This window comes from Pteropus medius, unplaced genomic scaffold, assembly GCF_902729225.1.
Source record: "Pteropus medius unplaced genomic scaffold, Ma_sr-lr_union100, whole genome shotgun sequence".
Lineage (NCBI taxonomy): Eukaryota > Metazoa > Chordata > Mammalia > Chiroptera > Pteropodidae > Pteropus > Pteropus medius.
Genome location: NW_024353787.1, coordinates 2,600,541 through 2,613,065, shown reverse-complemented (window position 1 = coordinate 2,613,065; position 12,525 = coordinate 2,600,541). Strand labels below are relative to the sequence as shown.

Sequence of the window (12,525 nt, the reverse complement as noted above, 5' to 3'; positions counted from 1 at the left end):
AAGAAAAATAGAGGGAAATAAGAGTTAAAAACAGAAATTAATGAAATAGTAAACAAATTTACCTCTATCCTGTAGGTAGAAAGACTTCAAAGGTTTTTAAGAAGAATAGTGACATGATCATATTTGTTTTCCAGAAAGAGACTTCTGGCAGCAGTGTGGAGAATAGATAGAGGAGAAAAAACTAATCTGAGATGCCAGTTAGGAGGCTTTTTCAATCACTAGTTCAGGTAAGAGATGGTGCTGGTCTAATGTGGGATGGAAAGAAAGGAACATATTACAAGGATTAAGTAAAAAAATAAAAAAATAGGTTTAAGAACCATGTCCAGATTAAAAAAAAAAACTTTGGGTATAGTTACTGGCACATGGAACTAATTGGAAATGAGTAGACCAGAAAGTTTACTAGGTTTTTGAAAGAATTGTTTCTGGAAATAAACTACAAACCTGGTATATTAAGTTCAACCAGAGAAGCAGAACCAATAGGAGATTATATAGAGAGAGATTTGGCTTACACAGTTTTAGGGGCTGGCTAGACAAGTCTGAAATCCTTAGGATAGGCTGTCCATAGGTGGAATTTCTTCTTTCTCTGTCTTAGGGAAGCCTCAGCCCTGCTTTTAAGGCCTGTAAACTGACTGAATGAGGCCCACTCATATTATCCAGAATAATCTCCTTTACATAAAGTAAACTAATTATGGATTTTAATATCTATAATATACCTTCACAGAAACACCTAGATTAGTGTTTGATTGAATAACTGATAACTAATACCTAGCCAAATCGACACCTTTTTAAAAAGAGCATACCTTGCCTACAAAATGCAGTGATTATTCAATCTTTGAAACAACTTTCATGTTCCCAAACCTCAGGCGCAGTAACTGTACAGTGTTATAAACTAGTCTCCCAGAAAGGCTTTCTTGCCAACATACATTCAGAATAGTGACTTACTCATACCAAGTATGAATGGTTATGCTGTCAACTGAATATGAGAGGTATATCTGCTGTTGCCAGTTGGTTGGCAGTATACGTCATGTATAAAATGTGAATATATCTAAAGTTTGAGGGTTTTTTGAGACATATGGGAGGAGACATTTAGAATGTAGTTGTAAGTATGGGTAGGAGCTAAAAAGTAAACATTTTGGGACTCCTTAGTATACAAATCCACATTTGAACTGTAGAAATGGAAGGACTTTAGGAATAATATTGAGATTGAAAACATGAATGAGAAGGAGAAAGCCATGGGGAAAGCTAACATTTAAGGCAGGAAGAAGGATCAGTGAGCAATCAGTGGTTATCACATGCAGTGTGAAAGCCAAAAAGTGGTGTAAAGAAGCCAAGGGAGGAAACATTTTAAGAGTAGATGATTTCACAGTTAAGCAATGGGAACTTTTCTAATAAAATCAAGAGTAAGACCAGGATATCAGTACTATGATATGTAGTCACTGCTGTGTTTGCTAACTTCTGTTCTTCTTACAGGTTTCAGTCCACATGTTACTTCCTTGAGAAGCAGTATTTGGCACCCTTCACCCCCCCCAACCAGCCATCCCCCAAGTCTGAGTTAGGTATTTCTCTTATATATTCCCATAGCGCAGTGTACTTCACCTGTAATAGCATGTGTCACCTTGAATTATAAATTTTTTGTTCTGTGTCTCCTATTAGAATGAAAGCTCTATAAAGCTAATTTTATTCAACAGTGAATGTGCCCTCCATGTCTAGCACAACTCTTGGTCATATTAAACAAAAAATAGATAAATAAAACCAAGAGCATAGGGGAGGAGCATCCAAATAAGCTTGGAAAGCTAGAAAAGTATTTGTAAAAGTAAATGATGTCTTAGCTGAGCTTTAACAAATATGATGAGATCAAAAGTTAGGATTGAAAATGAGATACACTGGAATAAAAGATTTCTGAAAGGTCTCTAAAATACAAGTTTTATTAAAAACATAAGAGAAGTACTAAATGAATGAAATGTATTAGGCTTATTGAGAAGACACAATTTGATAAGATGTGAGTTCTCCCAAAATTAATCTATAAATGCAATTTTAAGTAAAAATCCCAATAAGGTATATCATGAAACTTGATAAATCAATATTAAGATTTACATGGAAAAATTAACGACCAGGAAAAGCCAGTATAATTTTAAAGAAGAATAAATAGGGAATAATTAGCCTCCTTATTTTATAAAAGTTATACCACACTGCTTTTAAGTGCAGAGACAGATTAATGAAGCAAACCATGTGTGTATATGGAAACTTTGTAAATGTCAAGGTGGCATTTCATATCACTGAGGAAAGAGTAGAATATTTAATTATTTGTGTTTATACAGTTGTTAACTGTATGATACTCATCTCACATCATACCCAACATTCTAGGTGGATTATAATCCTAATTTGAAAAGCAAAATTTTGAAATTCTTTTAGGAAAAAAAATAATAAGAGGATATGTCTAACATTGAACAAAATAAAAACTGTATGTCATAAAAGAAAATACTGATAAATTTGCTACATTAAAATTGAAAACTTATGTCTTATAGAAGACACAACAAACAAAAAGCTACGAGATCATCTTTAGCACATATAACCAAGAATTTTACAAAATATAAGGACAGATCAGTAGAAAAACAGGTAGTTCCCAAAAGAAGAAATCCAAATGGCCAATAAACACATGAAAATCAAATTCTCATATTCATTAGTGATCAGGAAAATGCAAATGAAATCAGTGAGGTACTATTTCATACCCATCAGATTAGTAAAAATTAAAGTCACATCAAATGTTGATGAGAATAAAGTAAAAGGAACTCTTAGGCACTGTTGGTAGGAGTATGATTTGATACAACTACTTTGGAGAGCAGTTTTTATATCTAGAAAAGATGATGTAAAGATGAAATCGCACATATCTTAGAACCCATAATATACCATAGAGACATCTTACATATGTGTCTGAGGCATTATTTATAATAGCAGAAAACTAGAAACAGCCTAATTTCTATTAGTAGAGTGAGTGAACATGCTGAATGAGTACATAAATTGTTATATAATATTGCGGTATACTATATAACAGTTAAACGAATGAACCATGTATCAATATTGAAAACTATTGGGGGCGGAGCAAATAGCAAAAGGATATGTTATTTATATAAATGTAAAACAACAAAAGTATATACTGGATACATACAAATGCAGTAAAATTTATCAAAACCTAGGTGGGACAAATACACACCAATTTCAATATACTGGTTCCCTTTAGGTAGGAAGAAGAAAAATGGAATACGTCGATTGGGGCAGGGGAAAGAGATAGACCTAAAAGGCTACATATTTCAAGAAAAATGTGAGAGTTTGTTTATTTGTGTGAACAGAGTATGTAGGTAACTTAAGGTGCCATTGCGAAGCAAAGAAATTGAAAGATTGACAATATTTTTTAAAAAGATCTGTGGTATCCTAACAAAATGAAAGTGAAGCCTGAAATTTTAAATGGGTTTATTTTTTTAGTTGTCAATAATATGTAATGCTGCTATGAAAAATGAGTGAAAATATTGCACTGAGCACCTTATATTTTTTGTTTCTGTGTGATAATGATTTTGCAACCTTTGCACTTGGTATATCACACTGAGTTCAAAACAGCCCTTATTGAACTTGAAATCTACTGAAAAAGACTGGTATTGAGCAATATAATGAGTACTCCGAAGAAATATTGAGTGCAATGGGAGCATATAAGAGACGGACATATTCTAGTCTCAGAGGAATGTTTCTCTGAGGAGGTAACAGATGGGAGCTAGATGAGATTGGCGGTGGAGATGAGCATGGAAGAGTACTCTAAGAAAGAGAGCAATTTAATTCTAATTGTGTGTTGATCTTGTCTTCAAAATGATTGTTTTCATGGACTTTCATGGTACTTACTGTCCTACGTCTCAACTATGTAATTAAACTTACTGAATTTTACCAATCTAAGACTCAAAAATTTTTTTCACATTTCATCATCTCTGAAATAGGGAGATGTCTTAACAGTTAATGGTTTGTCACAGTTTAATTGGCAGGTTTCTTCTTTAGGATACATAAAATATTGATATACCCTACTTCACTGGCATCCTAAATTCAGTGAAATGTGGAGTTTATTTTTAGTTTAGCCTGCTTTTAAGTGAAACTCATTTACAACACGCATTTTAACAGCACAATAAATCTGGAGTTTATTAGTTATGTCTCCCTTAAGATATTTCTATTTACTACTTATTATGTACCAAATAGAATACCAGATGTTTTTCATAGATTATAAAAACTCCACCACAAGTATAAGTTAGGTGATACTCTCAACTGAAGTTTAGAGAGAAAATCTCTAAACTTCCTCTATCTAGAGGTCACAGTTAGTTTATCCTTTATATTAAATAGTCTATATGTGATATAGCCTATTAAATCGATATTTAAATATAACCATAGTTTATATTTAAGGCTCAGGATCACATAGTTTATATTTAAGTGATATCAATCAACTGTTTTGACTCCAGAGCTTATGCCCTTAATATTCACAGTGTTGTACTGCAACCCTTAAGAAGCAAGACTTCTGGCAGACAAATCTGAAACCCAGGGCATCTCATTTGAGAAACCTTTATTTTTCTTTAACTTTCTTGTACTTTTCAGTAAAAAGTAGCTTTCTATAACACATACACTATGTTAGTCCAAGAAGAAAGTAGTCAGAAAATATAAATGGTCATAGAATTTAGTAATTATAATTTATTCTGCTTAAGAGTCAAAGTTCTTTGCAAGAAAAGGGAAACATTTTTAGTAAGTAATTTAATCAATATTAGTATTGCTTGCTTCATATGCCTAGAGTTCAGTATAAGATTTCTAAGATTAAGAAGTATTTAATTTTTATAATATTCAAATTAGTCCTCTCAGAAGTGTATTAAAGCAGAACATTTCTTTAGAGTAAAATTAGAGTCTGATTTCAGGCAGGCAGGGGAAGAACTTTATCAACACGAGGTCAAGCAGGGCCAAGTAAAGACATCTGTATCAAGCTTACCCAGTCTCCTCACATTAGAAAAACTGTATAATGGCTGCAGGAATCTCAGTGACAATCTTCATCAAATCTGTTTCTTGATTCACCTTTGTTTCAGTCTGGTTGAGCATACCCTTCGTATTTGGTGCACAGCTGTCCTCTTGGGATCACACTTCACTATCTCCCTGAGGAATTTTCTTTCTCCTAAATTTATCTCTTGTTTCCTATATCCCTCCTCCCCCCGCCCCCATTTTTTTTTCTTTTCAGACGTTTCATGAGAAAAGAGTACACAAGAGGCAAATTTTTTTGACGCTGTACTCATTAGAAAATGTATCAACAAATCTTCATGATAGTTTAGCTGTGTGTCTATGTTGGAAATAATTTTCCTTCATAAATTTGAAAGTAGTGTTCTGTTCTTTACATAGCTTTAATGAGGTTTAATTTACATACCATAAAATATACCCATTTAAGTGTATATCCATTGTCTTTTTGTTTCCCTTGTTTTGCTTTACTTGCTGAAAAATTTTATCAACTTCATCTCCCAGTCCTCTCCAGTTTTTCATTTCTATTTTTAATTTCTAATATTTTTTTATTTTCCAAATGTTATTTTATTATAGCATACTATTTTTGTTTCATAGATATAGTATACTCTCTTAGCTCACTGAGAATAATTTTGGTGTTTCTTTTTCCTGCACATGCATATGCTTCCTCCAAATTTCTTTTTTGTTATTTTGATCTGTCTTCCATTTTGGAGACTTTCCTCAAGTATGTAGTATTTTTGATTATTTACTCATGGTTCAGTGGAAGTATAAACACTGACTAGACGCTTTGAATGAATGCATCAGTGGGGCCTGTTGACTTTGAACTTCATCATTGGATGATTTCAGTGGGCTGATATAGGGGAGCTTAGAACGTTAGAACCCTTAGTTCTCTCTTCTTGTCTGGTCAAGTTACCCAGTGCAAGTCTTCCAAACTCCTGCCTAAAGGGTAACAGTCTGATTGCCTGCATTCTGGAAGCCAGGTTGGGGATTCTGGCTTGGGGAATGTCTGCATTCAGCATTTAATATTTATAGTCCATTTAATCTTTTGGTTTTGGTACAGTTCTATACCCTCAATTTTACTGATATCCTCCCTCCAAAGAGCTTTTTACTTTTTCCAAGGAGTAAACCTACAGATTTATGCAGGAATGAAGACGTGGCAGTTGTTCAGCAGTGTGGAGCTACACAAGGGGTCTTGGAGTTTACCTCTTTCTCAACATAGCTGGCTTAGAATTTCACTTTCTTGGCTCTACTATATTAGTTAAAACTTGCCCACTTGCTTTATATTGATACATTTCCTGTTTTCTCTGTCTAGGTTAATGTCTTTTTTTCTTTTCTTTTTTTTTTAATTCCTTAACCATAGTTGCAGTGGAGTTTGGAGAAGGAATGAAATGAGCTCCTTGTGGTTAATCTTTCATCTTAACCCAGGATCTATTCTTAAAAGGCAGAGGCTTTGTTTGATTCCTCTCTAAATTCCAACCCATAAAGGAGTCCCTGACATAGTAGGTGCTTAATAAATGTTAAAATGGACAATTAAGTCTTGTTTTTCATCTGTAAAACTCAGTAACAAGTTTGTGCTGGAGGCCTAGTCTCTTGCCATGTGGTGGACCTCAGTAGGGCTGGTTAAGTGTCCTCATGATGTTGTGCTTGACTTTCTCTGGAACAGGTAATCCATAACAGAGCAAGGCAGAAGCTGCAATGACATAAGGTCAAGCATTGAAAGTTGCATTCTGCCATTTTCATAATCTATTACACATCTCAGTTATATTCAGTATAAAGGAGACTTAACGGTTGCAAATCCCACGAGGCAGGACTTATTAGGGACCATCTTGGAGGCTGGCTACCACACAGAGTTTTTGTCTTACACTAGAAAAAGAAAACATTAAACCTAAAGTAAGAAGGTAAGAAATAATAAAGATCAGAGCAAAAATTAAATAGAAAACAGTACAGAAAATAAATGAAGTTAAAAGTTGGTTCTTTTAAAAATATTAATACCAGTAATACTAATGAAGAAAAATAGAAAAACAGATTACTAATATCAGGAATGAAGGGTGTCACTAAAGATCCTTCAAAATTGAAAGACTAATAAGGAAATGTTATGAACAACTTTTTAACAGTTAGATAAACACAACTTTATTAAATTTGACACAGAGAAATCTGAATAGCCTTGTATGTATTAAAGAAATTGAATTCATAATTCTTTCTAACAAAGAAAACTCCAGTCGCAAATGATTTCACTGGTGAATTTATCCAACATTTAAGGAAAAAATACCAGTCTTTCACAAATTCTTTCAGAAAACAAAAGAGGAGGGAAAGCTTTTCAACTTAATTTTATGAAGCTAGTATATCTCTGATACCTTTGACACCTGAGGAAAAAATAATATAATCCTCAACCGAGAATCGTTTGATGCATTTTTACATTCTCATGATAAAAATTTACAGCAAATTAGAAATAAAACTTCCTCAGCCTGATCAAACATCTAAAAAAATATAGGCAGCATCATACTAAATGGTGACCAGATTGCTTGCTTTTGCCCCAAGATCAAGAACAAGGCAAGGATACTTGTTCCCACTGTTTCTATTTAACATTGTGCTGGAGGCCCAAGAAAAATAAAGGCATAATATTATGAAGGAAAAAATAAAACCATCTCTGTTTGCAGAAGACATAATTGTCTACAGAAAATATCCTAATCTACAAAAAAAAAAAAAACCCTATTACAATTAATAGATCAATTCAGCAAGGTCACAAGACACTAGCAATATAACAATATCAGCATTCAGCAGTTGGGAAAATGAAAAAAAATGTATGTACCATTTATAATATTTAAAAAATATAGGAATAGATTTAAAAAAGGATGTGCAAGGCCTCTACACTGAAAGATAAGAAAGCATTCCTGAGAAAGATATAAACATATGTTCTTGTACCAGAAGACTCAAATTGTTAAGATATGTTCATTCTCCTCAAATTGATCTATAAACTCAAGGTAATTTCAGAATCTCATCAGGCTCTTTAAAAATATAAATTGACAAGCTGATTAATATTTGTTTGGAAATGCAAAGAACCTAAAATAGCCAAGACTATCTTGAACAATATTGGAGGGTTTCAAGACATGCTTTAAAACTACAGTAATCAAAACTAATATTGGAGTAAAGATAGACATATCAATCAAGTTATAGAATAGCTACAGATATTGCACACTTGATCTTAGCCAGAAGGCTGAGAAGCAATTAAAATAGCTACACAAATAGATCCACTTATGTGGTTGGTTGATATTTGACAAAGGGGCCAACATAATGGGGAAAAGATAGTCTTCTCAAATGATGCCAGAACAATTGGATATTTGTATGTTAAAAATCAAAAACCTCCCTATTTCACACCATGCTCAATAATTAATTCAAAGTGTTATCACACTCTAAAACAAAGCTAAAACTGAGAAATTTCAAAGGAAACAGGAAAAACGTTCATATCCTTGGAGTAGACAAAGGTTTCTTAATGTATTGGAAATATCTAAATGAAAACTTTCTCAAGAACTCTCTTGAGATGAAAGGGCAAGCTACTGCTGGGAGAAACCATTTGCAAAATATATCTGAACAAAAGACTTGTGTCCAGAATACATGAAAAAACGCATAACTCGGGTTATTTTTTAAAGTGTTCAAAAGCAGACACTTCACAAAAGAAGATATGTAGCCATTAAGCACTTGAGAAGATGCTAATCATCATTGGTCATTGGAAAATGCCACTAAAAACCATAATGAGATATCACTTCATACCCACTAGATTGGCTAAATTAAAAAGACTGGTAATTTTAAATATTGTTAAGGATATGGAGCAACTGGAAATGGGAGGAGTGTAAAATTATACAACCACTTTGAAAAATACTTTGGCAGATTCTTTTAAAAGTTAAACTTTTTTTTTTTTCCACATGACCTACTGATTCTATTCCTAGATCTTTCCCCCAGAGACATGAAAATAGGGTGATACAAATATTTGTGCATGTATGTGTACATGTTCATAATAACTAGAAACTGGGAACAATCCCAAATGTCCAACAACAGGTGAATGGAGAAGCAAATGGTGATATATTCATACAATGAAATACTACCCAGGAATTAAAAAGAACTACTAATTTGTACAGTACTGTGGGTGAATCTTAGCTAAGAAATGCAAAAGAAGCCAGGCACAGTATAATTATACAGTATAATTGATAGTTATTTGAAATTTTGGAACCATTTAATATCTTAATGAAAGGAATCATAAAGTGGTTGTCTGGGGCAGATGTGAGAGGAACTGATTACACAGAGGCAGGAAAGTGCTTTCTGGATTGATGGAAGTGTCTTAATTGGGGTGGTAATAGCATAAATATACATTTGTCAAAATCATTAAATTTAACACTTCAAATGCATTTTATTGTATGTAAATTATAGCTCAAAATTGTTTTATAAAAGTGAAATATCACTACACACGCACCGGAAGTGCTAAAATTCAAATCTGATAGTACTTAACAGTTGGTGAGAATTTGACACAACAGTGACTTACACATTGCTTATGAGAGTGACTTAAAACCACGTTAGAAGTTTTTGGCATCATCTAGAAAAGTTAGAGATACACATCCATCATGACTCAATTCTAGATACAGCGTTGAGAGAAGTTTGTATGTATATGTGCATCAAAAAGATCATCTATAAGAATGTTAATGATATTCTAGTAACCAAAGGAAAGTACCAATACAAACATTCACCAGCATTAGAATGCATAAATTGTATATTTCTTTAACAGTATTAGGCAGAGCAATGAAAATGAAGAAACTAGTTACATTTCATTAATATAAATGAGTTAGAAACAATCTTTAGCAAAAGTCTCAAGGATTATATGCAGTATGTTTCCAGTTACATAAAATTCAAGAACTAGGAAAACTAAACTGATGTTTAGGGATCTGTACTTATATTGTAAATCTATAAAGAAAAGGAAGTAACTACCATAAAAGCCAGGATTTTGGTTTCTTTTAGAGAGAAGACATTAGGTTTGGGAAGGAGCTAAGGAAGAGGTTTCTAGGATACTGGCAATATTTAGTTCTTGATCTGAATGCTCATTATGTGGTATTCACATTAGAATTTGTTAGATGGCATATTGATGTTTTAGACATTTTAGTAAATATGTGACATTTTATGTTAAAAATAGAAAAAATAATCCTTTATCAATACCTCCTGAGTACTATGTTAATATTTTGCTAGCTGATAATAGGAAATACAGGATGTTTAATGTGATCTCTGATGTGCTGACTAGTAATTACCATAAAAAGGTATTATGTAATGAGTGGTCTTAATTTCTGTTCTTATACCTTCAGAGCCATGGAAGTAAACCTGTAAGACTGAGGCAGATAACTGCCATACCATGTAACCTCTCTGTTGTATGTGTACAACACTGAAGTATGATTTTGATTATCTTATTGCCGGGATCCAACATTAATTACTGCTTTGTTTTATACTATTCATTTGCACCTACACTCTTTTGGTACATATAGTCCTGGTTATTTTAAATATGGCAAATTATTATTTTCTTTTTTCCGCATCTGTTATTTTAGCTGTATCCTAACAGAGAATGTTTTAGTTTTGACACAGTAAAAAACAAACTTAAGAACTCTGATCTCTTATTCATGTAATATTCTCCCGTATAACTCTTTAAGGAGGTTATAGTGACAAAATGATTTTGCCTAAAATTTAGATCTCAGTAGATCGGTGAGCAAAGGACAATTCTTCAAAAATGAAAAAAGAAGCTCTATTGAGCTTCTGACATGTTCTGGGCACAAATAGGTACCTTGCATTGAATCTCCACCCTAATGCTATGAGTAGTAGGTATTTTTCTAAATTTAAAGATGAACAAATAGAAATTCAGAGAAATGATAATTAGTAAGTGCTGGACCTAGGATTAAAACCTATTTTATTTCCAAGCCTATCCTTTTGTATTATTATTCTAATCCTGCTACCCATGAAAAGAAGAAAATAAAGTTTTTTTAAAAAATGCAACAGTTAATAACTGACAAAAAATTAAAAGATACATTTCCAGCAGCAACAAAAATTATTAATAAATGTATTAAAATATATATGAGAGTTATAGAGTATATTACAAAACCTTAATGAAATTTAGTGACCTTAATAGATTCAGAGATATGCCGTGTTCATCCGTTGAAAGACTATCCCACTGGTATTCTAGATATCTAGTCAATTTTGGTAAATATTTTTTTCTTTAGTTGTGTTTATACATATCTAGATACTATCAATCTAACTAGTTGATACTATCTCATTTCCACTAAACTCTCAAGTAATATCTGTACTTTATTTCTCAATTTTATTTATCCGAAATCTAGCTCCTGCCCATTAACTTTAATTGTATGGATATTTAGGTGGTTTCCATTCTTTTTACTATTAAAAACAATGCTACAATAAGCATTTTTATTCATGTCTTCCTTTTTAAATCTGGAATTTCTCGAGTATGTATTTCAGTAGAGTGGGATTGAAAATTAGGTTGAAAATTATGCACATATTTACTATATATTACCATTTGCTCTCCTGACTGCTTGTATCAGTTTATATTCCTACAATCTATATGAGAGCTTTCATTCTTCCATTGGTTCGTTGTCAGTTTGTGTTACTGGTATTGACATTTTTTGCCCATCTTGATGGGTGTAAAATGACTCAATATTGTTTCTATATTTAGTACCTTATTTACAAATAAGAATATCAGTGAAAATTTATTTTTGACATTTAGATTTTCTCTTCTGTGAAATACCTGTTCATATCTTTTGCTACTTTCATTGTTTTACCTTAATTTATAGGAACTCATTAAATATTTTAGATGCTAATCATTTGTTATATTTATGACACATATCCTCTACCAATCTATAGCCTGGTGGTTGGTTGTTTGGCTTTGCTTACGGTATCTTTTTTCTTATAGATTTAATGATTTGTAGTCTTGTATCTTGTTTAAGAAATTCTTACCTCCAAAATCAAAATATTCTATATTTTCCTCTAAATTTTGTTTTTATTTCCATATTTAGTTCTCAGAATAGGAGTTTATTTTCGTATATAATATGAAGTAGGCTTTCAAGTCTATACTGCTGGTCTATATGTGTGTCACCACAGTCTCTTGACTTGAATAGGATTACAACAAATCTTGATGAATGATAGGGTGGACCTAGTTCTTAAAAATTGTCTTGGCTATTCATGTTTCATTGCTCTTTCATGTTAATTTCAGTATCAGCTTCTTAAATTTCAGAGGTCAAGGGGTTATATCCTGTTGGTATTTTGATTGAAATTGCTTTGAATTTGCAGATTAATTTGAGGATAATTTACATAAATTGGATATATTACTGCCTTAAGTCTTCTGTAATATCTTTTAGTAGTAAAGATACTTATTACTTCTATAAGTCTTATACATCTTTTATTAGAATTTCTTCCCAAGTGCTTTATGTTTTTTGTTGTGACTTTAAGTGTTTTTTTATTACATTT

General features: G+C 32.4%; 1 protein-coding gene and 1 pseudogene across 9 annotated transcripts in view; one reads left to right on the top strand and one right to left on the bottom strand.

Moving 5' to 3' along the window:
* The window catches only part of AGO3 (argonaute RISC catalytic component 3), a 101,920-nt gene that overhangs the window by 44,244 nt on the left and 45,151 nt on the right, over positions 1–12,525 (top strand). Inside the window, exons 1-2 of one of the 9 annotated variants that reach the window (XM_039851026.1) lie at positions 167–227; positions 1,471–1,551. The exons of 6 other annotated variants lie outside the window; for them this stretch is intronic. The gene's annotated coding sequence lies outside the window, so the exon portion shown is untranslated. Of the gene's footprint in view, positions 1–135; positions 228–1,470; positions 1,557–12,525 lie in introns of those variants that run through there. 2 more of the 9 variants (XM_039851027.1, XM_039851028.1) reach the window with 2 other exon arrangements.
* Positions 8,093–8,248, bottom strand: LOC120593336 (uncharacterized; annotated as a pseudogene).